Genomic DNA, 27,624 nt, shown 5'->3' with positions numbered 1-27,624 from the left:
TGTGCTCCTCACAATGGATAAGAGTAACTTTCCCTCATATTAAAAACTCAACTTACTAATGTTGTTTGTTTATATATCTCTACAGAAAATGTGGTTTTTTTACGAATGGGACTTGTCTGTCAAGGCTCATTGTGAAGCTTGTCCTATGATTGTATATTCTACTCCTGGGTAGAATTATTTTACACTCATAGTATAAATTGTATGATACTCTGAAGAAAGTCATGTATTGCATGACACTTTCGTCTGCTTCTTGCCTCATTTATCTACTCTGTTATCCCAGGTACCATAACTTCAAGAGCAGAAAACAATACAGTAACTCCATTTAAGATCCTTTTGCACTTTTATGATTAAAATCTTAGAAAACATATATATTAATAGATTTTCTTTAATTAATTAATTAATTAATTATTTTTAATTTAACAATTTTATTTTATAAAACAGAGATAAATGTAGAGATTTTAAAAGCATTTTCGCATAAAAGTATATGAATACACATTTGTCAGTACTTGATTTTTTTAAAGGTTTGATAGTGTGCATTAAGATCTTACTAGGTACAATGAGCATAAAGTACATGTAAAACAAGATGTAACCTGGAAATAGTTAAGGTTTTCTTGGTGTGTAAAGATTAAGCATAATGATTTTTCATCTTTTTTTTTTTTTGGCCTTTGTTTTCTTGAATTTCATACAGTCTTTGAGTTGTTTCTGGGGTGTTCAGAGCTTTCTGGGGTTAGTATCCAATTATCAGTGACTGCATATTATGTCTGTTCTTTTCTGACTGGGTTACCTCACTCAGGATGATGTCCTCTAGATGCATCCATTTTCTTATGAATTTCATAAAGTCATTGTTTCTGATAGAGGAGTAGTACCCCATTGTGTAAATAAACCACAATTTTTGTATCCATTCATTTACTGAAGGGTTCTTTCCAGCTTCTGGCTGTTATAAATAGGGGTGCTAGGAACATTGTGGTACATGTTTTTTTGTTGTATGTTGGAGCATCTCTGGGGGTATATGCCCAGAAGTAGAATAACTGGGTCTTCAGGTAGTACTATGTCCAATTTTCTAAGGAATCACCAGACTGATTTCCAGAGTGGTTGTACCAGTTTACAACCCCACCAAGAGTGGAGAAGTGTTCCTCTTTATGTGAATCCTTGCCAGCATCTGCTGTCATCTGAGCTTTTGAACTTATCCATTCTGACTGGTGAGAGGTGGAATCTTAGGGTTGTTTTGATTTGCATTTCTGTGATGACTAAGGATGTTGAGCACTTCCTTAGATGCTTTTCAGCCATTCAATATTCCTCAATTGAGAACTTTTTGATTAGCTCTGTACCCCCATTTTTAATGGGATTGTATGATTCTCTCGTTTGTAAATTCCCGAGTTCTTTGTATACCTTGAATATTAAGCCTCTATCAGATATGGAGGTGGTAAAGATCTTTTCCCAATCTGTTGGCTGCCATTTTGTTTTCTTGACAGTGTCCTTAGCCTTGCAGAAACTTAGCAATATCATTACGTCCCAATTGTTGATATTTGACCTTAGAGCATGAGCCATTGGTGTTCTGTTCAGGAAATTTTCTCCTGTGCCTATATGTTCTAAGGTTTTTCATACTTTCTCTTCTAATAGTTTCAGTGTACCTGGTGTTAAGTAAAAAATTTGATCCACTTGTAGTTGAGCTTTGTACAAAGAGATAAGAAAGTGTCTATTTTCATTCTTCTGGATGCTGAGTGCCAGTAGGACCAACAGTATTTGTTGAAGAGGCTGTCCTTTTTCCATTGAGTGTTTACAGCTCCTTTGTCAAAAATCAAGTGACCATACTGGCGAGGGTTCATTTCTTGATCTTCTATTCTATTCGATTGATCAACATGCCTATCTTTGTGCCAGTACCATACAATTTTTAACACAATTGCCTTGTAATATAGCTTGAGGTCAGGGATGTTGATTCCCGTAGATATTTTCTTGTTGTTGAGGATGGATTTCACTATTCTAGGTCTTTTGTTATTCCAGATGAAATTGCACATTGCTCTTTTCAACTCTATGATGAATTGGGTTGGAATTTTGATAGGGATTGCATTGAATCTGTAGATTGCTTTTGGTAAGATGGCTATTTTTACAATGTTGATCCTTCCAATCCATGAGCATGGGAGATCTTTCCATTTTCTGAGATCTTCCTCGATTTCCTTCTTCAGAGATTTGAAGTTCTTGCCATACTGGTCCTTCAAGTGCTTAGTTAGAATCACACCAAGGTATATAATATTTTTGTGACTATTGTGAGTGGTATCCTTTCACTAATTTCTTTCTCTGCACATTTGTCCTTTGAGTAGAGGAAGGCTACTGATTTGAGTTAATTTTATATCCAGCCACTTTGTTGAACTTGTTGATCAGCTGTAGACGTTTTCTGGTGGAATTTTTGGGGTCACTTAAGTACACTATCATGTCATCTGCAAACAATGATGTTTTTACTTCTTCCTTTCCAATTTGTATCCCTTTGAGTTCCCTTTGCTGCCTAATTGCAACCACCAGGACTTCCATTACTATGTTGAATAGGTAGGGGAGAGTGGGAAACTTTGTCTAGTCCCTGATTTTAGTGTGATTGTTTCATTTTTCTCACTGTTAAGTTTGATGTATATTGCTTTTATTATGTTTAGGTATGGGCCTCGGATTCCTGCTCGTTCTAAGACTTTTAACATGATGGAATGTAGAATTGTGTCAAATGCTTTCTCAGCAACTAGTGAGATGACCATGTGGTTTTTTTCTTTAAGCTTGTTTATATGGTGGATTACATTGATGGATTTCCTTATATTAAACCATCTTTGCATCCCAAGGCTGAAGCCTACTTGATCATAGTGAATGATCGTTTTGATGTGTTCTTGGATTTGGTTTGCAAGGATTTTGTTGAGTATTTTTGCATCGATGTTCTTAAGTGAAATTGGTCTGAAGTTCTCTTTTCTTGTAGGGTCTTTGTGTGGTTTAGTGTCTAGGATTATTGTGGCCTCGAAAAATGAGTTAGGTATTATTCCATCTGACTCTATTTTGTGGAATATTTAGAAAGTTTTGGTATTAGGTTGTCAATACATGTCTGATAAAATTCTGTAATGAACCCATCTAGATCTGGGCTTTTTTTTGGTTGGGATGCTTTTGATGACTGCTTCTATTTCTTTTAGTGTTATGTAATTATTTAGATGGTTTACCTTGGTCCTGGTTTAACTTTAGTATCTGGTATATGTCTAGGAATTCATCCATTTTCTCCAGATTTTCTAGCTTTGTTGAGTATAGGCTTTTGTAGTAGGATCTGATGATTTCTTGAATTTCCTTAGTTTCAGTTGTCATGTTTCCACTTTAATTTCTGATTTTGTTAATTTGGATACTCTCTCTTTGCTCTCTAGGTATTCTGGCTAAGGGTTTATCAATCTTGTTAAATTTCTCAAAGAAATAGCTCTTGGTTTTGTTGATTCTTTGAATGGTTCCTTTTGTTTCTATTTGGTCAAATTCTGTTCTGAGTTTGATTATTTCTTGCTGTCTACTCCTCTTGGGTGTATCTGTTTCCTTTTGTTCTAGAGCTTTCAACTGTGCTGTCAAGTTGCTAGTGTATGCTCTCTCCAGTTTCTTTTTGGAAGCACTCAGATCTATGAGTTTTCCTCTCAGTGCTGCTTTCATTGTATCCCATAGGTTTGGGTATGTTGTGTTTTCATTTTTATTAAATTCTAGAAAATCTTAAATTTCTTTCTGCATTTCTTCTTTGACTGTGCTATCGTTTAATAGAGCATTGTTTAGTTTCCATGTGTATATGGGGTTTTTGTTGTCTTTGTTGTTATTAAAGACCAGCTATAGACCATGGTGATCTGATAGGATGCATGGGAGAATTTCAATCTTCTTATATCTATTGAGGATTGATTTGTGATCTAATGTATGGTTAATTTTTGAGAAGGTGCCGTGAGGTGCTGTGAAGAATGTGTATTCTTTTGTTTTAGGATGAAATGTTCTGTAGATGTGTACTAATTCCAATTGGTTCATAACCTCTCCTAGTTTCACTGTGTTCTCATTCAATTTCTGTTTCCATGATCATTCCATTGATGAGAGTGTGGTGTTGAGGTCTCCCACTATTATTGTGTGGGGTGCAATTTATTTTTTGAGCTTTAGTACAGTTTTTTATGCATATGGGTGCTCTTGTATTTGGAACATTTATGTTAAGGATTGAGAGTTCCTCCTGACAAAATTTCCCTGTAATGAGTAAAAAGTGTCCTTTTTTATTTTTTTTGATAACTTTTGGTTGAAAATCTATCTTATTCGATATTGAATGGTCACTCCAGCTTGTTTCATGGGGCCGATTGTTTGGAAGGTTTTTTTCCCAACCTTTTATTTTGAGATAGTGTCTGTCTTTGTCTCTGAGATGAGTTTCCTGTATGCAGCAAAATGCGGAATTCTGTTTATGTATCTAGTCTGATAGCCTATATCTTTTTATTGGGGAATTGAGTCCATTTATTTTAACAGATATTAAGGAATAGTGGTTGCTGTTTCCTGTTATTTTTGCTTTTAAAGGTAAAATGTGCCTGTGTGTCTTTCTTCTTTTTGTTTTCTTGCTTAGGTATCTTCTTCTTTATACTCAGACGTAGTTTTCCTCCTTGTATTGGGTTTTCCACTTATAATTTGTTGTAGTGCTGGGTTTGTGGTCAGATATTGTGCAAATTTAGTTTTGTCCTGGAATATCTTGGTTTCTCGATAAATGGTGATTGAGAATTTTTCTGGGTATTGCAGCTTGGGCTTATACTTGTGTTTTCTTAGGATCTGCATGATGCCTGTCCAGGATCTTCTAGCTTTCATAGTCTCTGTTGAGAAATTGGGTATGATTCTGATTGGTCTGCCTTTATATGTTGTTGCATGACCTTTTTTCCTTACTGCTTTTAGTATTCTTTCTTTGCTTTGGGCACTTTGTGTTTTGACTATTATGTGTCAGGAGGAATTTCTTTTCTGGTCCAACCTATTTGGAGTTCTGTAGGCTTGTTTTATGCTCATGGTCATCTCATTCTTTAGGGTAGGGAAGTTTTCTTCTATAATTTTGTTGAAGATATTTACTGTGACTCTTAGATGATATTCTTCACCCTCTTCTATTCCTATTATCCTTAGGTTTGGTTTTCTCATTGGTTCCTGGATCTCCTGGACATTTTGGGTTAGGAGCTTTTTCGCTTTTGCATCTTCTCTGACTGTTTTGTCTATGTTTTCAATGTTGTCTTCAGCCCCTGAGATTTTCTCTTCAATCTCTTGTAGTCTGTTGGAGATGCTTGCATCTGTGACTGCTGATTTCTTTTTTTAGGTATTCTACCTCCAGGGTTGTCTCTTTTAGTGTTTTCTTTATTGTTTCCATTTTCATTTTAAATTTGTTCTTCAATTTCTTCATCTCTTTGGTTCTGTTTTCCTCTAGTTCTTTGATTTTGTTAAGTGTTTTTCGTGTTTCCTCTTTAAAAGTTTCTATTTTTTTTATGCTTTTCCTCCCGTTTTTGTTTAAAGATCTCCATCATCATCTTGAGTTATGATTTCAGGTCTGAGTCTTCTTTTTCTGTAGTATTTGGCATTCTGATGTTTGTTGTGCTGGGCGAGCTGGGTTCTGATGTTGCCAAGTCGTCTTGGCTTCCATGGGTAAGTTCTTTTGCTTTCTGTTTGCCATCTTGTCTGTGATTATATGTGGTCTTGTTGTCAGTGATTGGTTCCTGTGTCTCTCGTGTAATTGGCCTGTGTCTTTGGAAGTCTTCTGTTTTATTTGGCAAATGGCTCGAGCGTTTGGTCTCCACGCAAGGGTCTTCCTGGTGGGCCGCAGTCTCTAAGGCAGAATTCTTGCTCCACTGGACCAACTGGAGGTCCACACTCACTGCATGTTAGGCCTAGCCCTCTCCGGGCTCCAGCTACTTGCATTGCAGTTTCGTCAGGCCTGTGTCCCTGGATCTCTGCTGTTCTTGGTGGCAAATGGCCTGAGTGTTTGGTCTGCACGCTAGGGCCTTCCAGGTGGAAACTGGGTCCCTTTAGCAGAGTTCCTGTTCCCCTTATCAAATAGGGGCACCCTGCTTTCCACATGCCAGTCCTAGCCCTCTCTGAACCCTAGCTACTTGCAAGGTTGTCTCACCAGTCCTGCATCCCTGGATCTCCGCTGTTCCAGGTTGCCCTGGCCATTTTTTCTTTGTAGATTCTCTCAATCCGTGATCATGGGAGATCTTTCCACATTCTGAAGTCTTCTTCATTTTCTGTCTTCAGAGACTTGAAGTGCTTGTCATACAGATTCTTCTCTTGCTTTGTTTGGGTCACACCAAGTTATTTTATATATTTTGTGACAATCTTTAAGTTTGCTTATTCTCCAATTTCTTTCTCATCCTGTTTATCCTTAGAGTAGAGGAAGGCTACTGTTTTGTTTGAGTTAATTTTATACCCAACTACTTTGCTGAATTTTTTTTTATCAGCTGTAGGAGTTCTCTGGTGGAATTTTAGAGGTCACTTAAAATATGCTATCATATCATTTGCAAATAGTTATATTTTGAGTTCTCCCTCTCAAAAATGTCCCTATGAGGTTTCTTGTTACTTAAGAAGTTGCTGTGCCTAGCACAACCACTTTGGAATTCAGTCTGCACTTTGTCAGAAAATTGGACATAGTAGTACCTGATAATCTAGCTATACCATTCCTGAACATTTACCCAAACAATGCTCCAACATACAAAAGGACACATGCTCCTCTATGTTCATAGCAGCCTTATTTATAATAGCCAAAAGGTGGAAAGAATCCAGATGTCCTTCAATAGAGGAATGGATAGAGAAAATGTGGTACTTTTACACAATAGAGTACTACTCAGCTATTAAAAATAATGAGTTTGTGAAATTCTTAGGCAAGTGGATAGATCTAGAAAATATCCTGAGTAACAAAACTCTGTCACAAAAGAACACACATGGTATGCTCTCACTGATAAGTTGATACTAGCTCAAAGCTTGGAATATCCAAGATACTGTTCGCAGACTCAGTGAACATGAAGAAGAAGGACAACCAAAGAGCAGATACTTCAGTTTTTCTTAGAAAGGGGAACAAAAATATTCTCAGGTGGAAATATTTAGACAAAGTTTGTAGCAGAAACTGAAGGGAAATTCATCTAGAGATGTGCCACTTGGGGATCCAGTCCATATTCAGCCACCAAACCCAAACAATATTACTGATGCCAAGCATTTTGCCAGATCATAACAAAAACAGAGGCAGAGCTTTCACCCAACCATAGAACAGAGAAAAGGATCCTTAATGTAGGAGTTAGAGAAAGAATTGAAGGAATTAAATATTTTCATTGTTAACATATCAAAAGGATGCTTTATTATGCAATTCTCTTTTAAAAATATCATTACTAAAATTTTAAAACAACCCCATAAGCAAAACAATATCAACTAACCATAGCTCTCAGAGATTAAACTACTAACTAAAGAGTACACATGAACAGACCCATGGCTTCAGATACACATGTAGTAGAGGATGATCTTGTTGGGCATGAGTCAGATGAGAAGCCCTTGGTCCTGCCAAGGCTTGATGTTAGAGTGTAGGGGAATGTCAGGGTGGGAGGATGTAGGTGGGTGGCTGGATACCCTCACATAAGCCAGGGGAGGAGTGATGGCAGAAGGGATATAGAGTGAAATCTGGGAAAGGGAATAACATTAGAAATGTAATAAAATGTATCTTGCATTCCCCCAAAGTTTTTTGTGCAGCATACAAGTGACTTCAAGTGTGAATTTTGCTTTGACATTTTCTGTACGATGGGTCTGTCTTAGTTAGATTTTTACTCCTGTGAATGAATACCATGACCAAGGCAGCTCTCATAAGGGCATTTAGTTAGGCCTGGCTTATAGGTTTAGAGTTTCAGTCCATTGTCATCAAGATGGAAACATGGCAGCACCCAGGCAGGCATGGTGCAGGAGGAGGTGAGAGTTCTACATCTTCCTCTGAAGGCTTCTAGCAGAATATTGACTCCCAGGCAGCTAGGACAAGGGTAATATAGCCCATCCTCACAAGGCTACACCCCTCAACAGTGCCACTCCTTGGGCCAAGCATATATAAACCATCACAGGGTCATTAAAGTCAATAACTTAGGGAACCTACAAATAATTATGATTTTTCAAAAAACCCTTTAAGCAGATCTCTGTATTGATAACAATGTCAAATAGACATACTCATTTTTATGCGTTTACTTCAAAACAGTAATTCATGAGAATACATACCATTCCCAGTAGTGGTGTCTGTAATCATTTTCAATTACCTTAATGTGGTGGTAAACACTACTGAATCAAGAAACTTTTAATTATAGGATTTTTGTTAATTTTATCTTTGAAATGGTTAAAATGTTTATATATATATATATATATATATATATATATATATGTATATATATTCATTGTTAAGATATCAAAAGAATTCTTTATTATGCATCTACTCCCTTAAATTTTCTCTTAAAAATATCATTACTTAAATTTCAAAACAAGATGTTCTTTTCTTTTTATTAAAATATTTATTTACTATCATTATTGGACATAAATATATACTGATGTAAATCAACAATTCAGAAATTTTCATACTATATATTTATCCAAGTAGTAAATTTAAAAATATTTCACTTTTATTATAAAAGATGCTTTTTATATCATACATTCTGATTATATTTTCCCCTCCCTTTACTCTTACCAGTTTCTCCACACCTCCTGCCATGACAACACAGGTAGTTAGCACCTTTGATCTATAGCACCTTTCCTGTTCTTCACAGAGCAGGATGTAATGCTGTGTTTTCCCAGGTATCTAGTTCCTTGCAAGTATTGAACAAGTTTTACCCAGTGGAGGCTCAATTTCTTCTTAGAGTACTCTACTTGCCAAGATGCTTTCAGATATGACCATCATCAACATCTGTCCTCACCCAATTTTCCTCTGTCCCTCCCTCCTGTCCTCTCTCCCTTCTTTCTTTCCTTTTTCTTCTTCCCCTCTTTCTTTTTATCTCTCCCCCTCTTTCTTTTCTTTTTCTTTCATTCTTTCCTTCCTTCCTTCCTTCCTTCCTTTATTTCCTTCTTTCTTTCTTTCCTTCTTTTAATGAATGTGTCACAAACTGGAGACTTTGCCTGACTACTTCTTTGCCCACTAATAGAATATATTTGAGTATACTTTTTATTTTACTCACATAGTCTCTGTTTTGTTTTGGCTTGGCTTTCTGAATTTTTAAAAGATGATTTAGACTTTTAGGACTTTTCTTTTTGTTTCCAAGATAGGATTTCTCTGTGTAGGTTTGGTTTTCCTGGAACTCACTTTGTTGACCAGGCTGATCTCAAACTCAGAGATCTGCCTGCTTATAAAAATAGAATATTATCAGGACAATTTGATTTTAAATAAACAATTTTGTAGTATATATATGTATATATGTATATAAATATATACTGATAGAATAAATATATAGTACAATGAGAGCTATTAAATTTGCTTATAGAATACAATTGGTCAGCCCAACAGTATCTTTCTGTACACTGAAGATGCTGATAATTTAGTATTTGCTTATTTCAGATGGGTATTTCAAAGTTCCAGTATCATTCTAAAGACCTGAAGAACAGTTGCTCTTCAATCCATGTTAGATGGTCAAGAAGTTGGGTTCTGATGTCAGTGAAGATGCCAACTATATCAGCATCAAGAGGATAGAGGTACTCCTCAGCAAGGGACAAAGCAAGTAGCTACAAGCAATCTAGCTTTCTTCTGGGATTTGTTTATGTCTAGGCCAGAAGCTGGAAGATACTCTTTTGGGCAGTTACTTAATCTTCTTGGATAATATTCTTAAAGACCCATAAATTTGTCTCTTAATTGATGACAGTTTCAATCAAGCTGACAAGCAAGATTACCCACCACATCCTGTCTCAAATATGCATGGAACATACTCATACTAAAAATTGTTTTTTTTTTTAAATTCAAATGTGACTACATATTCAATATTTTAGTGTAAACTTCATTTCAATTGTGAACTGATATATACTGATTTGTATACTGATCTTTTATCTTTTTTTGTTAAGATCTACTTATGAATATGCACTTGATTTACCTTAAATACAATTACAAATTTATTTCTATTCCTCAATATCACCCTTTCAGGCAGTTTTTCATTAGGATAGTAATATAGCACTGGGTAGGATACATAGAAAATAAGCTTATTTGGCTGATTATTGGAATGGCCAATGATTCTGAAGGCAATGTCTGTTTTTGGGCCAAAAAAGGAGATTTTAAAAAAGAGAGAAAAGCTAAGAGACAGAAAACCCTAGTGTGGAGGAAGAGCACCCTTGCTTTTTTGGTAATGAATGAGTTTCTTTGGGAATTATTTCACCACTGGGAGGAACATATTTACTTCTCAGATAGACCCATGATCCAGTAACATCTAAGAAGCCCCATCATCCTGAAAAGATGATGACTGGAACAAGCTTCTAGTACATAGAACATAGTACATTGTATTGGAAAGTGCTCAAACTCTGGTATTCATATTTTAAAATGTTTAAAAAGAATTATTGTAATAATTTTCACAAAATTTCCATAGAGCTTCCATGGTGTGACATGCTTGGAAATCTAAACTAGAATGAACTGTGCTTAATATGTTTTCAAAGTTAAGACATTTGAGATTAAAAATAGAAATCAAAATATAGCCATGTTTTTTTCATTTGATTGTAGTTATGATTAACATCTGAAAATGACGACTTTTTCTTCTTTGAAGTCCTCTATTATGCATCCATAAAATATTTCCATGAAGACGATGAAATAAATGTAATACAGTTGTTAACTATTAAACAAATTATATCTTGCTATTTAATTAACCACAAGTCTAAAAGTCTATGGAACAATCTTGTTCTTATTCTATAACAAATCACAGCTCTTTGAACATGAATTTTTTTCAGAGCTTGCTTTTAGCACTAGATTTTTCTTTTGGCATTTTCTAAAGAGAAGTTTTAGAAAATCAGATATCATTTCCTCTTGGAACAGGATATTATTACTCAGTGGCATTTTATTTAAATGTCCAATTCGTTCTCAGAAGATTTTGCTTTATTAGCTTGATAATATTCAGATCTTTCTGAAGAGAATAAGATGTTTAAAGAACATGTTATATCATGATTAACTGAATTGAGCAACACCTACTTATGATTTTTAGTAACATGCATGCACACACACAAACACACATACACATACAAACACACACACACATACACACACACACACACACAGACAGATATACAGACAAACTGACTGACAGACAGACACATAGACAGACAGAGACAGAGTGAAGGGAGGGGTACTGGACCTTGCCAATATTTTTGCAAGATTTTGAATTATATAAAGGAGAGTTAGATTTCTGCAAATACGGAATATCTCTCTTTTGTGTGATATTTCACTATACAACAAAACAAAAATCAACATCATAATAAAACCTTACTGTAATAAAAATGTTCTCTATAAATTTATTTTTTCAAGAAGCATTCCAGAGGGGTTTCCTTTTTTTTGAACAACTTTATTTTAAAAAACAAAGATAAATGTACAAATTTTAAGCATTTTTGCATAAAAGTATACAAATACATTTTTGTCAGTGCTTGGCTTTTTATTTTCAAAGGTTTGATAGTGTGCATTAAGATCTTACTAGTTACAATGAGCATAACGTACATGTAAAACAGGATGTAACCCGTAATTAGTCAAAGTTTTCTTGGTGTGTAAGGATTGAGCATAATGGTTTTTTCTTTTTCTTTTTTTTCTTGACCTTCACACAGTCTGTGAGTTGTTTCTGGGGTGTTCAGAGCTTTCTGGGGTTAGTATCCCATTATCAGTGACTTCATATTATGTCTGTTCTTTTGTGACTGGGTTATCTCACTCAGGATGATATTCTCTAGATGTATCCATTTTCTTAAGAATTTCGTTAAGTCATTGTTTCTGATAGCTGAGTAGTACTCCATTGTGTAAATGTACCACAATTTTTGCATGTATTCATCTACTGAAGGACATCTGGGTTCTTTCCAGCTTCTGACTATTATAAATAGAGCTGCTATGAACATTGTGGCACATTTTTGTTTAAAATAATCTTTTATAAAGATGATGCTATTTTTATGAAAAACCATATAAAGTTTTCAATCCTTGTGTTTGTTAAATATTAATCATATTTTGTTAGATGTACCATTAAAATTGTGCCTTGAGTTCATGGTGTCATAACAATAGATTATTTTTGGTAATAAATTGACACAAATATATAATATTGTCAGAAAAGTACAGAAACAACTTGAAATTATAGGCTATTCCTATATAACACATGGCTTCTTCAGGTCATTTGATCAAGTTTCAGAGAAATAAAACATTAAAACATCAATAGCACAAATAGGCTACACAGGCACAGTTTATTCTCTGGGTTTACATGAAAATACTCTCATTATGATTTAATAATGCAGTGGATTTTTATACTGAGGAGAGTTTCATAAACCCTCTGAATTTAGTAATTTTCAAAAGGGTATATTTGTTTTGGAATTGTCAAAAAGTAGAATTTGAAATCAAATTGTATTTCAACTCAAACTGCATGAAATGGTTTTAGGTTGTATGGTATGCTGAAATGGAGGAGGCTTGTAAAGTAATAATAATAATGAATAACAAAGGGCCTACTTTCTGCTCATGATGACTATAACAGGTATTGTTATGAAATGTCCAGGAGGTATCCTAGCTGTCCAGGATTCAAGTAGCTAACTACTACTGCTTATTGCCCCGCAATAAGCTTTTGAGCATTGCAAAGGAGAAGCAACCATCCATTCCTGCACCCATCGACCCAGTAGCAAATATATCAAGAATGCCTCCAGAACAACAAAAGATACTTCTTTTTATTATGCATTGTTCTATTCTCAGAATTTTACTGCTTACCTCAGTGTTTGATATGCATTAAGTGGTTCAGAAGGTACTCAGTAAATGAATGAAAGTTATTAGTGTAGACTAAAGGTGATTATAAACATTTTAGATCATTGCCCCTTAAAAGGTGGAGACAAACGTTGTCTTCTTGAATCTGTTGGCTGTAGGAGCTTGACTGAAAAGTACAGGACTGTAGTGCTTGGAACTTTGAGTATGGATCATAGTACAGCTCTTTGTTGTATCTAAAAGTTGAAAAATTATTTGGGCCCATAATACAGTCCTATACAAGTTATTTTACTAGCCTAAAACTTATTCACAGAGGCTTTTTATTATTATTATTTTTGCTATTGTTGCAGGTAGTCCAGACAACGATAATGACAAGCCAGTCTTACAGCCATTACCTCCAAGATACTAAACCAATCAAAAGTAAACTTGGCTTCTCCAGAGAGCCCATCTGCAGCTGATGCTTGCAATATATTAGCTCATGATACACAGATTAAGAATGTTCCCTGGACAAATCTTGTCCAGTGTTCTAACACAGAGATTGTGAGACAATGATATGGTTGGTATTTAAATGGAAAACGTTTGGAATTTTTTCACATAGAAAGTGAATTGTCAGAGCACTTCACATAGGCTTACAATTCAAAGTGGATACAAGGAAGTGTCAAAAAATCCTCAGTGACAGAGGCAAATAAATAGTAGTTTCACATTTTGCATAAGGGACTGTGCAAACAACAAGAAAAGATGGTAAAACTGGAAGGAAATTACAACCTTAAAAAATGTATTCGAAAAAAAAAAAAGAATACTTATACCTTGAAAGAAATAAATGGCGGGGGGGGGGGGGGGGCAGCCAATGTGCTTCTTCTTCTCAGAGAGGAATGGGTGATTATGAAATCTGCTGCTTGACACTTTCTGTTAATGAGTATAATTAATGACAAAACATCTTGAGTAATAATAATAATAATAATAATAATAACAATAATAATTTATTAGAGGTTTCTGGGAAATTTTGGACATTAGCTTTATACAACAAGGACACAAGGTGAAGTACAGTAGATGATTGACTAGTCTTGATGCAGGTGCTAGGATGAGGCATTAAATGGTGTGTCCTCAGTGCTTCATGTCACAGACCCTCCTTAGAGAAGAACAGTAATTTTTTATACTATCTGAGGAGTATTTGGGAGGAGGCATATCTGGTACTAATCAGGCACTTCATAACGGCTTTAATGGGAAGAGAGATATGACTTCATGTTTTAAAAGATTAAAAGAAACTAAGAGGAAGAGTTAAATAGGGTTAAATGAGAGTGTGAGGTAGGAGAAGAAATATGCAGAAAGATAATATTAAATTCCTCTTTGAAAGTCATATGGAATCTTACTATTGTAGAAACTTTCTAAAATACACATAAGCACATATAAAAGTGTTTAAATGAAGTTTTCCTATAATTGTATAACAATGTTTCTACAACATACTACAAATTAACAAACAGACGAAGAATAGGTGACTTCTTTTGGAGTTTTTAGCCCATTAGGTACTTTAGACCTCAAATATTATAGGCTATTGTCAATGTTGTTGGTTATTTTCCAGAACTTAGTAGTAAGCCCTATTGCTAAAGATTCTACATATGTGAATCATAGAACATGAACAAACTAAAGCTGGTAATGACCTGAAACCGTTATTCTACTATTCAGACTTTTAGTGCTTTATATTATCATATAAATATACTAAAGTATATATAATATATATATATATATATACCTTATATTACATTATAAATATAATATATACACCTTATATTATATGGCATATAATAAAACCTTATATTATATACCATATAATAAGGTACTCCTTATGTTACCAGAGTATAAAATTAATTAACGTTATTCTATTTTGAACCCTGTGAGGTAAAGCAATTATCAACCTGGCCAGTCATGGCCAGTGATGTAATAGTGACATAAATGTCACTATGTATCAAATAAAAATTTTGGTAAAATATAGTGATTAACACTGAGAGATCTAAAAAAATTTAAGATACAGAGCATAGGACAGAACCAGAGCCTATGAAATCTAGAAGATCCTGGACAGACATCATACAGACACTAAGAGAACATAAATGCAGGGCCAGGTTACTATATCCAGCAAAACGTTCCGTTACTATAGATGGATAAATCAAGACATTCCAGTACATTACCAAATTTACACAATATCTGTCCATAAACTCAGCCCTACAAAGGATAATAGATGGAAAACTCCAACACAAGTAAGAAAACTACACCCTAGGAAATACAAGAAAACAATCCTTTTGGAAGAAAACCAAAAGAAGAAATGCACACAAACATAATTTGCTGCATACAGGAAACTCATCTCAGCAACAAAGACAGATAAAACCTTATAGTATAAGCTTGGAAAAAACTTTCCAAACAAATGTTCTCAAGAAACAAGCTGGAATAGTCATTCTAACATCTAATAAAATAGATTATTAAATGATATATATGTAATATAATATATAATGTTGTAATATAATATTACTATATTATAATATGATAACATTATATATAAATATATAATGTAATAAAACTTTTGATTTTCAACCAAAAGTTATAAAAAAGATAAGGAAGGACACGTTTTACTCATCAAAGGAAATATTGATCAAGATGAACTCTCAATCCTGAACATCTATGCTCAAAATAAAATGAAATCAGTGGGAAGAGGAAAACTCATATCTCTAAGTACATCCAAAATAAACTGGAGATAGCAAATACTAACAGGTTAATACCATACCTGAAACCTCTAGAACAAATAGAAGCAGATATATGCAAAAGGAGTATAGAGCAGGAAATGATTAAACTGGAGCTAAAATCAACCAAGTAGAAACCAAAAACAAAAAAACTACAGAAAGAATCAAGAAAACTAGGAGCTGGTTCTTTGAGGAAATCAATAAGATATATAAACCCTTAACCAGACTAATGAGAGGGTGCAAAGAGAGTATCCAAATTAACAAAATCAGAAATGAAAGGGAGACATAGCAACAGAAGCTGAGGACATTCAAGAAGTCATCAGATCCTACTACAAAAGCCTATACTCAACAAAACTGGAAAAAAATCTAGAGAAAATGGATGGTTTTCTAGACAGATACCAGGTACCAAAGTTAAATCAGGATCAGATAAACCATCTAGATATTCCAATAACCCCTAAAGAAATAGAAACAGTCATCAAAATTCTTCCAACCCCCCCCCCCCAAAAAAAAAGCCCAGGACCAGATGGGATCATTGCACAACTCTATCAGACCTTCAATGAAGACCTAATACCAATACTCTCCAAACTATTTCACAAATTGAAACAGAAGGAGCACTATCCAACTCATTCCTTGAAGCCACAATTATGATCAATGTAAACCACACAAAGATGCTACAAAGAAAGAGAACTTCAGACCAATTTTCCTCATGAACATCAGTGCAAAAATACTCAAAAAATTCTTGCAAACCATATCCCAGAACATATCAAAATGATCACCTATCATGATCAAGTAATCTTCATCTCAGGGATGCAGGGATGGTACAATTTAAGAAAATCCATGAACATAATCCACTATATAAACCAACTCAAACTAAAAAAAAAATGATCATTTTACTAGATGCCGGGAAAGTATTTGACAAGAAAAATCAGCACCCCTTCATGTTAAAAGTCTTGGAAAGATGAGGAATTCAAGGCCTATACCTAAACATTGTAAAAGCAATATAAACAAACCAGTAGCCAACATCAAACTAAGCAGTGAGAAACATTTAGGAATGCCACTAAAATTAGAGACTAGGCAAGGCTGTCAACTCTCTCCCCTACCTGTTCAGTACAGTACTGGAAGTCCTGGCCAGAGCAATTAGACAACACAAGGAAGTCAAAGGGTTTGACTTTGATCTTGGAAAGGAAGAAGTCAAAATATCACTATTTGCAGATGATATGATAGTGTACTTAAGTGACCCCAAAAATTCTACTAGAGAACTTCTTCATCTGATAAACAACTTCAACAAAGTGGCTGGATATAATCTTAACTGGAACAAATCAGTAGCCTTCTTCTATTCAAAGGATAAGCAGACTGAAAATGAAGTTATGGAATTAACACCCTTCACAGTAGCCACAAGGGACATAAAATAGCTTGGTGTGACCCTAAACAAACAAGTGAAAGATCTGTATGACAAGAATTTCAAGTTTCTGAAGAAGAAGATCGAAGATCTCAGAAGATGAAAACATCTAGTATTGCTCATGGCTTGGCAAGAAGCAATCTACAGATTCAGTGCAATCCCATCAAAATATCCATTTTAATTCTTCATAGAGTTATAAATAGAAATTTTCAAATTCATTTTGAATCACAAAAACCCAGGATATAAAAAATTGTTATCAACAATTAAACAACTTCATGTGGAATCTCCATTCCTGACCTCAAGCAGTATTACAGAACAATTGTGATAAATCCCACGTGATATTGGTACAGAGAAAGGCAGGTAGATCAGTGGAACAGAATGTAGGACCCAGAAATGAACCCCCATACCTATGGTCACTGGATCTTTGACAAAGGAGCTAAAAATATTCAATGAAAAAGGACATCATTGTCAACAAATGGTGCTATTTCAATTGGAAGTCAGCATGGTGAAGAATCCAAAACTATACATTCTTATCTCCCGATATAAAGCTCAAGTCCAAGTAAATCAAAGACCTCCACATTAAACCTGATACACATAAACTAATAGATGAGAAAGTGGGAAAGAGCTTAGAACACATAGGAATAGGGGAAATTTTCCTGAATAGAACACCAGTGGCTTATGTTCTAAGATCCAGATTCGACAAATGGGAACTCATAAAATTGCACAATTTCTGTAAGGCAAAGACACCATCAGGAGGAAAGAACAACCAACAGATTGAGAAGATGGCTAATATCTAAAATATACTAAGAACTCAAGAAGTTAGACTCCAGAAAATTAAACAATCCTATTAAAATGGATTACAGATCCATATAAAGCATCCTCAAATTAGGAATACTAAATAGCTGAGAAGGACCTAAAGAACTGTTGAACATTTCTAGTAGTCAGGAAAATGCAAATTAAAACAACTCTGAGATTCTACTCACATAAGTCAGGATGTCTAAGATGAAAAACTCAGGTGACAACAGATGCTGGCAAAGACGTGGAGATAGATGAACACTCTTTCATGTTGGTGGGATTGCAGGCTGGTACAACCACTCTGGAAATCAGTCTAGCAGTTTCTCAGAAAATTGGACATAATACTACCTGAGTACCCAGCTATACCAGTCCTGGGCATATACCCAAAAGAAGCTCCAACATATCACAAGGACACATTCTCCTCTATGTTAATAGCAGCCTTATTTGTAATAGCCAGAAGCTGGAAAGAACCCAGATGTCCTTCAACAGAGGAATGAATATAGAAATTGTGGTGCATTTACACAATGGAGTACTACTCAGCTATTAGAAACAATGAGTTAATTAAATTCCTAGGCAAATGTATGAATCTAGATACTATCATCCTGAGTGAGGTAACCCAGTCACAAAAGAACACACATGGTATGTACTCACTCATAAGCAGACACTACCCCAAAAAGCTCAGAATACCCAAGAAACAATTCATAGACCTTATGAAGGTCAAAAAGAAGGAAGGCCAGAAGGTGGATGCCTCAGTCCTTCTTAGAAGGGAGAATTAAACACTCATGAGTGGAAATACAGGGTCAAATAGAGGATCAGGGATTAAAGAAAATATCACTCAGAGACTACCTCACCTGGGAGATCCACCACATATGCAGCCACCAAACTCAAGCACTATTGTTGATCCCAAGAAGTGCTTACTGGTAGCAGTTATATAGGGATGCCCCCACAGAGGCTATGCCAGAGTCATACAGATACAGTTAAGGATGCTTGCAGCTAACCATCAGACTGATTTGACACAGGGACCCCAATAAATGATCTAGAAAAAGGACTGAAGGAGGTAAAAGGGTGATGACACCGTGGGGAGAACAACATTATCAACTCATGAAACCCTCCAGAACTTAAATACCAACTAATGAGCACACATGGAGAGACCCATGGCTCCAGCTCCATATGAAGCAGAGAATATCACTGTCTGTCATCAAGGGGATAAGTTGAATTTGGTACAATGAAGGTACGTTTTCCAGTGTAGGGGAATGACAAGACGCTGAGGTTGGAGAGGGTAGTTGGGAGAGGGAGCACCTTCACAGAAGCAAGGGGAATGGGAGGGGGGCTTGGAGTGGGGGAAAGGGGATAACATTTGAAATGTAAATACAGAGAATATCCAGTCAAAATTATAAAAAAGAAAGATATACTATTCTGGAGAGTAAAATTACTAGGGTGTGTTTTTTTTTAATTTGGAAATTGTTTTAATATGTAACCTATATAAACTAGACGAAAAAATAATCTATATTCTCCTATTACTTTAAAAAATGTCTCCTATAAATTAAGACTGTTAAACACAGGACATGACAAAAACTCCATTGGGAATATACACAACTGAAATAGGAAAGTAGACGTTTGTTTTAGAAGAATGGTAGGTAGGCAATAATTTATGTAGGGCATGGGATGCTAGAAAGGAAACTGGGATGCTATATTACATAGGAATAGTGTAATTTACTTCAGCAAAATTCTTTGTAAAGTTATGCATCATACGTTGAATAATGACTATATAAATAAGTTTTATATTATAAGTACAATTAACAACACTAATCAGAAATATGAGTGCCATTTTATAAATGAAGAAATCCACTTATTTATTGATGAACAATATTGTCCAATATTGTGTACCTAGTAGGTCAGTAGGAATAAGAATGCAATAACCATGGTAAAACACTGGGAAGACAAGTAACGACTTATCCAAAATTGATGTTGAGAAGATGTATCTTGGAATATTGAACCATTGCATCATTTATCCATCCACTTGCCTTCTCATTGGTGGGCTCAGTAGCCAGGGTACTGTTATTAACACAGTCATCCACTCCAGAATTCTGTCTGGTCATGCATCTCCCTAAAAAGAACCGAGCTGTAACTCAACATCTATGTAGAAAGAGTAACATGATCTTGCCATTATATTGAGAATAAATTGCTTTGTTCTTTATTATTAACTTCATGTTCTTGGAAAAGCTGAACCTTACTTGAGATAATAAATGATCCCTCCAACCTATAGCTCTCAGTTCATGCAGGTATTCAAAGTCATGTAACAGGAATCTTATGCTTTGTGGCACCTCTACGTAATCTGGAGCTGGGTATCACCTCCATTTTTCTCTCAATATAGTTTAATTCAGCCAAAAGTTGGTTTTGTGAAATATCACAATGGATCTAAAATCATAATGTGCATGATATCAGGGTTACTTACTAAAATTGCTTTACAATCTTTATCCACTTACCCCAAATATTGAAAATTATTCATAAATAAAAAAGGAGAGAAACTTGTAGCAAGATCCTAGAGGGGATTTCTAAGGAGAACATATTTTACAGCCCTTGGGCAAACAGTTTGCTCAGAAGCTGTAAAGAATCTTTGGGTTGCAAAAGCAAGACAAAAAGAAAAAGATGTGCACTTAACAGCAATTCTAAAAATTGCAGAGGGCGTCAGGTTTCTCATGTTCCCCACTCTGCCATTTCCTTTCTGGTAATGCAACTCTGCTGAGTATTGCCATGAATGTGGCATGCCTATGGTATAAGGAACTATGTGACTACATCTTATCAGAATATGATAAAAACTAGTTAGAATTTGTATATATTATATTACATATAATATATATACATATATGTGTGTGTGTTTGTGTGTGTGTATGTGTGTAGTTATATATGATATCTTGATCTATAATTACAATTAAATTATGTTTATATTAATTTTATATATAACTAGAATGAATTATTTTTGTATAGCTTTCTATCTTTTACAGCATATTTAAAATGGATTTTCACTGTATCTCCTTTGCAACTGGGACTCTGAGACAACCTGCTCCTCACTGTACCATAAAACATGTTCATTATTTAAAGGAAGTTTAGTTACATTTCTTTTTTTTAATTTTTAAATATATTGTTTGAATAATTATGCTATCATTAATATAAAGAAACATCTTCATACTTATATGTTAAAATATAAGAAATTCTTTTCCTAGATTAGGACCACAAAACATAAAAAGGTGTCAAGCCTTAGCTCCTGACAAAATTTAAATGAAAAGTTCTAAGGAATACCCTTAATATATAGACAAAAGATATATAATATCATCAAAATCAAAAATACTAATTCTTATAAAACATCTTATAATAATGTCAGTAATAATCATTAAAGTCACATATGAACAATCTTATTGAAAATTTGAGTTGCATTTCTTATCTATCATTTTCCTAAGACCTTTTATAAACATGATCATGTTTACATTTGTCTCTATGTGGTTACTTCTTGGTCTCTTACAGAGAGAGAGAACTCAACTCCCGTATCCCAATTCTATGCACAGCATTTTACTGAATCTGATTTTGATAAGGCTCATTGATTTGTATTTGAAAGACTTGGGGATTTATTAAACTTATGTAACCACATGAATTTAACTTAGAAACTTCTTAAGAACTTTCCATTAGAAAACATACATCAAGAAGATTGGAAATAGAGATCACCTTTTTTTTTTTCCAGTTTATTAGGCTTTAAATAGCCACAACTGTGCTTAAACAGAAAATGAGAGGTGAGTCATGTTATGAGCTGAGAGTCCTGCATGTGTGTGCAACTTCTTAAGAAAAACACTTTTCCCTATAACAATTCTTTCCATAAGTGAATATATTCCAAATAAAAACTAATTTTTAGTGTGAATTTGTACCAAAAGAAAGTAGTTGTCTGCCAAGGATATTTGTGCGGTAATTGCTGTCTTATTCGTGTGGATGAACCATCCACAGAGGCATCCTGACAAGCATGTAAGTTGCACACCTTTGGGGCTAAGTAGCAATGCGATTTGGGAATCTGTTATTTTTGTAAAATATTTCCTGTGGCCCTCAGTGGTATGTATCATCAAAGGGAAGTTAGTGTAATCTCTCCAATGCTAGGAGAAATGTACAACAACCTGGGATAGGCACCTTCTCTTTTTCAGCATCTTGGCACTCAATTGGTTCCATGAATCCAGACACAGTCTTAGGAACAGTAATGAGATAAAAGTTTTCCATTAGCTTGCTTGATATGGGCCTTTAAATAAACATTGTATGCCCATTTGAGCTAGTAATATCTTTTCTACATTATAATCTTTGGTCAAAAGTATATTTTCCATGTAAGAGATATAGTGCTTTCACACAAGCAGCTTATGTTCTATAGTGTTTTAACTTAAAATTTCGAAGAGTATTACATAACAACATTGGATTAAAGATTAAGAAAAGATACCTTCTCGTGTCTCCACCTGAAGTTTCAGCACAGAGACACATCACTTTGGAAGCATTAAACTTGTTCTTTGGCACAGAAGTATCAAGGTAAATGCTCATACTTGGTTTCAACAGGATGCTCCAGCTTCAGACACACTAAATGTGGACCTTTTGATCCATTGATGGTGTTAATACATACAGGGCACTTGGGAGCTAATTAACCTGAAATCTGGTTATTTTGTTTAGCAGATCGGGCTTAGGTTCATCTTTATGGTGAAATAAAGCAAGGTGATATCTCAATTATCGTTTCACTCAGGAAGATTGCTTTGCGTGAACACCCACCTCTTGCTTAATGACTTTAACTCTGCTCTGAAAACACTACCGGTCTATAAAACACTGTTAATTAAAAAAATAATGTCTTATTAGTTTTCACAGAACAATATGTGAAGAATTCCTTCCCAAATCATAGACAGAGGCAAATATAAGCCAACGATGTCAGAAGATTATAATTCTAAGGTAAATAAATAAAGCCTTAATTAAAGTGCAAAGTTATAACTTGCAAAGGTCAGAAAGTTTCTCAGAAGCTGGTGGTCGATGTGACAAGGTAGAGAAAGGTGATTTATTCTTTCTATGTATTTTTCTTGCTTTACTCACAGAATTTTCTATCTGTGTTCTATTGATCAACCCATGTTCAACATGCTCTTAAAATAATATTCAGGGGATTGAAATATGGCTCAACAGATAAAGAGCTTGTCATGCAAGTAGGAGACCCTGTGTTAAAATCCCTAGACCTTACATAAAGTCCTATGTTACAGTGCATATATCCATAATACTAAGCCTTTCTAACAGAAGATAGGAGTCAGAAATAGGAGAACAATTGGACCAGTTATCTTGCATGTTGTATGAGAGAGAGAGAGAGAGAGAGAGAGAGAGAGAGAGAGAGAGAGAGAGAGAGAGAGAGAGAGAGAGAGAGAGAGACCCTATTTCAAAATATGAAAGGGAGAAGACTCAAAACTGCCTGAGAACAACATATGCTAGTGGCGACCCAGACAAAAGGTCAAGAAAGAAGGAAATGTTGACATCTCCCTACTTGGCCATACTCTTGCTGAGAAGGTCTTCTTCCATTGCTGTAATATTCCATCACTAATAAAACCCAGCTTCTGTGGGATTCTCATGCAGGCTGAAGGCCCACAGCACTGTAAGAATCCCTGAGGGCTCCAATCCTAGGATTAGGACTGCTGAGAGAGACATGTGGACTGAACAAATATTGCATCCTCAGTTTGTCCTCTGTGAGAGTAACACTACTGGACTACCTGGACCATTTCTTGATAGCCAATGTAATAAATCAGACTTTAATACAGATGATAAGGAAGGATGTACCCCATGAAAGATGGGCAGGAAAACTGTACGACCAGAAAGTTTGAAGACACCAGCAGAATACAGCCTATAGATTCAACTAAGCAGGAATCATAGGGGCTTACAGAGATTTACTGTGGCAATCACAGGATGCATGGGTCTGTGCTAGGGTCTCTGCATTATGTTTGTTTAGCTTAGGTTTTTTTTTTTTCTGTAGCATATTTAGCACTTGGAATAGGGGTGTCTCTAACTGTTTTCCTTGCTTTGAAACCCAATTTTCTCCGACTGAGTTGCTTTGTCCAGCCTTGACCTGAGGGTTTGTGTCTGGTCTTACTGCATCTTGTTATACTATGTTTGGTTGATATCCATAAGTGACTTGTTCTTTTCTGAAAGGAAACAAAGTAGCAGTGGATGTGAAAGAGAGAGAGAGAGAGAGAGAGAGAGAGAGAGAGAGAGAGAGAGAGAGAGGGAGAGAGGGAGAGAGAGAGAGAGAGGTGATAGGTAGAAAGGAGATGGGACTGGGAGTGGGTGGATGGAAAGGAAACTGTGGTTGGGATATATTGTATAAAAAGAAAAACAAAGACTGGTATAAACAATTACCCAAACATCGATTATGGATGTTCTGAAGCCAGACACATGAGGTATGCCGCATAAATGAGAGATAATATGACAACCATTTAGCTTTTATGAACAAGCATATGCTTTTAAGAAGAGAGAAGAAAAACCATAACAATCATGTGTGGGATTTCAAAGTTGTCCAAGAAAGCTTGGATTCCCAAAGGTGGGGAGAGAATGCCATAGAGACATGACATATCCTTATGGAATAAAACCTTCACTATTGAATCTGGTGTCAGGCTTGGTGCAGAAATGAGGGAGCAGAGGCCGCTGAGGTCTCCATCTATGTTTCCAAGTGTGGAGAGGATAGAATTAGGCAAATGGTTTATCTATCTGTCACCTGTTCCCTTTTGAGCATTTGTGTCTCAGATGCCTGACACTTAAATTTGTCTTCAAATGTAGCACTCAAAATCAATAGTTCTTATGACAGTACATCTTTGCATGGGAATTCTCAGTCAACACAATACAATCTGAGATGTACTGCTAACCAGAATATACCAGCCATGAGGTGTCTCCTATGCCCATGCTCTGTGTCTATGGCATTCTTTTCTTTGAAGCAAGGAGAAGATTTGGAGAACAGCCACTTGAACTCCTGCTGGCAATACCTGTCTAGGACAAAATTCCTCTCTACCCAACCTCATGTCCTGTTTGTTTGTTTGTTTAAGCCTGAGTTATTGCTCCTCATAGCTTTGCTTGAGATCTACAGTTTATTGTGTTGTTGTTTAAAATTAAAACAACAGGAGAAAACTTCATGTTTTCTGTGTTTTTCTTTTTTCCTTCTTTCTTAATCAGCTTATCCATATTCTGACAGAAAGCATTCATAAATTGAGATTTTGTTTCTTTATGGATGAAAAGATTTTAGTGTCAGAAACTTTCCTTTAGTCTATCTTCGCTTGAGTTCCATCGTCATTCCTGGTTCTTCAGTCCTTTTTCTATTTCTATTTCTGGCTTACAACTGAAATGATTTCGTGGAACTTTTATTCCTTGATAAATATAGCACCCCCTCCTTCTCTAAATTCATTGCAATTGAGCATGTCATTTATCCTTCTGCCCATTTTTCTTATATTAAAAGGTCTCCTGCTGAAATTTAATTTCAAGTTAAATCTTTACCCCACCCTCAGGCTGTGAGACTGAATTAAATAAATCCCCCTAAAAGTAATAAACCACTCTTAGCTGTGGTCTTGTGATATCAGTTGTCAGCCTGTCAGAGCAAATCTGAGTGTTAAATTCCCAGCCTCTGCTAGCAAGGCAGGAATCAGCACACTCAAAGCCCAGGGTATCAGAAGGCTGCAGTCCTTTCCGCCTCTTCTTGTCTGTGCTACTTAAGCATGCAGGATGTATCTTTGAAGATGATTTGAATGATGACAGTCTTTCACAATTTATGTTGGGAGTAAAACATCCAGGCTCAGCATCTGCTGTTAGAATGTGCTTGGCGACACTGCAAACCTGGGTGATCTAGAACCAGGTGGTAGAGTTTCTTCCATTTACAGGGATGGGGGTCGGTAGAGTGGGGATATTCCGGTGGAGACTGATGGAGCTCAGGTGAGTCAGGACTGTTTCTGTGTAGGACTAAAAGGTAGATTATTTGAGAAAGGGAAAGAACAATGACATGTCATGAATTTATTTTAAAATAACTGCAAGAAAATTGATTCACTGAACAAGGCCAATCATGCACACATGAAACGTAAAGCAAAAAAAAAAAAAAAAAAACCCAAACAAACAAACAAACAAACAAACAAAAAAACCACTTCATAAAGACGACACTACCATTTCCCATACTCTATTCATGATGCAGGGACTCAGGGAAATCATCTCAGGCTTGATTTGTGGATATGCTTAATAAAAGATGACAACTGGTTTCAAACCTGTTGGCTTGTCATTTGATGGACTGATTTAAAAATACTTGTTTATCCTTAAAATACCAAGCTTGTCTAAAAAGAAAGAATCTTTTAAATAAACAAAGCAATAAACAAACAAATATGTAAATGTCTGTTTTTCCATATTAATTTCTGAAGAATTACCTTTATATAAGCATCCTCAAACCAATGCTGTCAGTGATGTGGTGTTTTTATAGGGCAGCAGGACTACTTGGGTTTGCATCCTCCTCTCCATGGAAAATTGAGATATGGCCTTCCGTGGGATGCAGCAGCAGGAATTCTCATAGGCGGGGAGGGGAACACAGTTCTTTGAATAAGATTTTAGTAAAAAAAATTCTGAAGTGCGGAAGAGGATATACATCTTCCAGTAAGCATTATGGTCGCAAGTCCCACCTTTCTGTAGACTTCTTTATCCATTCAAATATCGTGTATATTTGTGGCACTAAAGGCTCCATCATTCCTCCATCCCTTCCTCCCAACATTGAAAACATTCATATTTCCTCCAACCCCCAACTTGTAAATGGAAAGAGTACCATAGAGAACATATTATAGGGAATAGGTCTCTCAGCTAGTTTGAAGTAGTATTAGCAGTAGAATTATGTCACTTGACTTATATTACATGCAAACCTTGTGCAAAGTCATGTGCCCTTTATCCCTGTGAAATATAAGCCAAGAGCGAATGATTTGGAGAGTCTTGTAACACATTTCTAGTGCATCATACATAATTCTTTATAGAGTCAGGTTTTAAGACAGTTGGATATGCTTTCACTTCTGCATTGTCACTATTTGATGAGAAACCTAACTATTTTGTATTTCAAGCATGGGCTTAATTTTTAAATGTTTGAAATTTCTGTTTACTAGAATCCACGCCCTCCTGTTCCTATCCCAATTCTGACAGTGAATGGAAATTGATGGTGGTAGTGGGCCAATCTCAAGGACCTGCCAGGAGCCTATGAAGTTAACTCTAGCTGAGATTCCTAGCAGTAGGGAATACGGAGCCTGAAGTGCTCACATCTTGTAGCCAGACAGGACTCCCAGTGAAAGAATAAGGATACCAACCCACGCATAAAACCTTCCATCCCAAATTTGTCTGCCTATAAGAAATACAGGGATAATGATGGAGCAGAGACTGCAGAAATGACCAACCAATGACTGGCCCAACTTAAGACCAATATGATAGGCAAGAATGTGTCCCAGATATTATTAATGATACCAAGCATAACTGTCTTCTGAGAAGCTCCACACAGCAGATGACTGAAAGAGATGTAGAGTCCTACAGTTAAAGATGAGATAGTATTTGTAGAGTCTTGTGGAAGAGTTTGGGGAACCACCAAACAAAGAGCATAGATGGTCTGGACCCAACCACCCCACCTCCTACTCCCATTTTGGCTCATATGTAGCAGATGTGTAGCTCGGTCTTTATGCTGGTCTTCCAACAGATGGAGGGGGCTGTTCTTGACTCTCTTGCCTTCCTGTGGATCCTGTTCCCCTAACTGGGCTGCCTTGTTTGGC

This window comes from Micromys minutus (assembly GCF_963924665.1).
Source record: "Micromys minutus genome assembly, chromosome: 2".
NCBI classification, from domain to species: Eukaryota; Metazoa; Chordata; class Mammalia; order Rodentia; family Muridae; genus Micromys; species Micromys minutus.
The sequence above is the reverse complement of the archived record's forward strand: the minus strand, read 5'-3'. Positions refer to the sequence as shown.